The following is a 2,967-nucleotide window of genomic DNA, read 5'->3' as shown; positions in this document are numbered from 1 at the left end:
TTTTTTTTTTACAAATAGTTTATTGTCAAATTAGTTTCCACATAACACCCAGTGCTCATCCCCACAAGTGCCCTCCTCGCGTGGACCTTTACCCTTTCTACCCAATGGTACTTTTACACCAAGGAGAAACATTTACATTGCAGTGAATCTGTAATGAGCATTTTGCATTTTGAGAGGTGTGCCCCAGCAGGAGACACACCGTGACTGAGAGGGGGCTGGACTCGCGAAGAGAGGATTGTGCGCTGTGGTCCTGTTCATCGGTAATTCAGCCAAAAAGTACTTAGCATGTCCCGGATACTAGAGGAGAGACCATCTGAGGAGGTGACAGCACAGATGCTCGTTCCTGGCCTCAGGAAACTAGGGACTTGCCTGATGGGCAAATTTACTCAGTAAAGAAAAAGTGTAATGATAAAGGAAGTAGAGAGCACTAGAGGGGCACAGAGAAGCAAGCCACTTGATGTTGGCAGGTCAGCGAAGGGTCTTCTGGAGGAGATACTTGTGCTGAAAGACCAGGAGGAACTGGAAAGGAAACGCTGGTTGTGGAGCTACACAGGAAAAGTATGTGCCGAAAGTTCCATGTGAGCAAAGCCTGCTTTGCCTGGAGTTGACACGTCAGAGGGAGCTTTAGGAACTGCTTAATGCCCAGCGTGGCTTTTTGACCACAGTTGACTACAGAAAAATGTGCTCAAGGATTCCCGTCAGCTCACTGTGTTTCCTAAATCCTCATATTGGATTGTGGCTGATCTAAATCACTTGTCTTATACACATTCATGCGGCTTCCCATTGATACGGGTGATTACTTGCGATACCTTTATAGTTTACCGTATTGAATCTTTTCTACCATTTTTCCTTGTTTGTATCGCAAAGGAAAAACTAGAAATGATACTGGATTCATTTTATAAACAGAAAGCTCCGAGATTCCCTATGAAGACTGTGTCTCTGACCAACTAGACTTGTGTTATCAAACTTCCCTTTTTTGGAAATCTTTTAGAATTTTCATCTGACAGTGTTTAAAAACATTTTGGGGATTATCATAAACTGATGTTGTAAAATAGCACTTGGGACAAGTCATGCATCCTTTACTCACTGTTTAAACTGTGTCATTTCAACTAGGCCTGAGTATGAATTCACTTCTCTTAGCTTTAATAACATTTTCCAGGCGATTTTATCATGAGAACTGGTTATTTTGCAGATTGGTCTTTTACAGACTTGAGATCAATAGACCTTCAGAAAGGAGCATGAAAACAACAGAATGTATAGTATTTTGATCTTTAGGTTCTTCATAGCTATGGAATGAAATATATGGAGTGAAATATATATTGCATATGTATTTTTTTCAGTTTACATCTAATTAGAATGTATGCAGTCTGCACCACTGACTATCCATATCAACATTAAAAATTTTTTAAAGATTTTATTTTTAAGTAATCTCTTCACCCAACATGGGGCTCAAACTCACAACCCTGAGATCAATAGTCAGCATGCTCTACCGAATGAGCCAGCCGGGCACTGCTTTGTCAACATTGTTTAAACTAGATTTTAAGTTCAAAGGGACAAAAACAAATGTGGCTAATAAGTTACTCTGAGCTATCCAACTATTCTGGAAGACAAATGAAGATAGTGGGCTTTAACGTGAACTTAGTGGAAGAAATCAAAATAAAATAAATCTCAAAACCATGACATCACTGTTTCCTCCTAATGACCCTATATTTAGCCTTGAGAACACTTTAATCCTTTGACTCTCATTTTCATATACAAACTCAAAGTAGCTGTTCATGTTACCCTCCAAATTACAGCAATTGTCAACCTCTTAAAGACTTTATAAAGGCGTAGTAAAGGACTAGGGTTGTCATTTGTAGATAAAAGGCCAGATAATACTGGATAAGCAAGCTATGTCCTAGGAAGTTACATTAGCAGGTATGTTCTAAATCTCAGCTGAATGGCTGCTCTGCCTAAGTGACTTGATTTCACTTAGCAAGCGATATACAGTGTAGGTTTTTAAATAACAGCAGTGTGTATGCACTAACCGTACGGAGAGGACTCCAACATGATTTGAATTTTTTTTCTTAAGTAGTTTATTGTCAAGTTGGTTTCCATATAACACCCAGTGCTCATCCCAACAAGTGCCCTCCTCCATGTCCATCACCCCTCTTCCCCTCTCCCCACCCCCATCAGCCCTCAGTTTGTTCTCAGCATTCAAGAGTCTCTCATGGTTTGCCTCCCTCTCCCCCACTATTTTTCCCCTTCTTCTCCCCCACGGTCTTCTGTTAACTTCCTCCTAATCCACCTATACATGCAAACATGTGGTATCTATCCTTCTCTGCCTGACTTATTTCGCTCAGCATAACACCCTCAAGGTCCATCCATGTTGCTACACATGGCCAGAGTTCGTTCTTTCTCATTGCCATGTAGTATTCCATCATATAGATAAACCACATCTTCTTGATCCATTCGTCAGTTGATGGACACTTAGGCTCTTTCCATGTTCTGGCTATTGTTGAGAGTGCTCAGCGTCCCTCCTCATCAGGGAAATACAAATCAAAACCACACTGAGATACCACCTCATGCCGGTCAGAGTGGCTAAAATGACTTAAATCTTTCGTATCCATCTGAATTGATTCAGCATTTCCACAAGCAATACAACTTTGGAGAAATGTACACTTGTGTCTCTTCTTTCAATCCACTGACCTCTGTGTGTTCTTCCGGGGGATGGAGCATGCATTCTGTCAACATTTCTTTTGCCAAGACCTCTGATGACCCTGTGGCTGTACCAAGTGACAATTCAGTTTTTCAAGTTTGCTCTTACTGGCTCTCTCACAGCATTTGGCCCAGTTGATAACTCTTGCTGCCCTTAAATACCCGGCTCCCTTTGCTTCCGTGTCACTGTTCTTTCCCATTCTCCTCTAGGCTCTCTGGCCCACCTTCTCCCCTTCCTGTCTCTGCTTCTCTTCCTTCATCTGATGGTGT

The sequence above is a fragment of the Crocuta crocuta genome, unplaced genomic scaffold, assembly GCF_008692635.1.
Source record: "Crocuta crocuta isolate KB4526 unplaced genomic scaffold, BGI_CrCroc_1.0 scaffold224, whole genome shotgun sequence".
Lineage (NCBI taxonomy): Eukaryota > Metazoa > Chordata > Mammalia > Carnivora > Hyaenidae > Crocuta > Crocuta crocuta.
Note: the sequence above shows the minus strand (reverse complement) of the source record.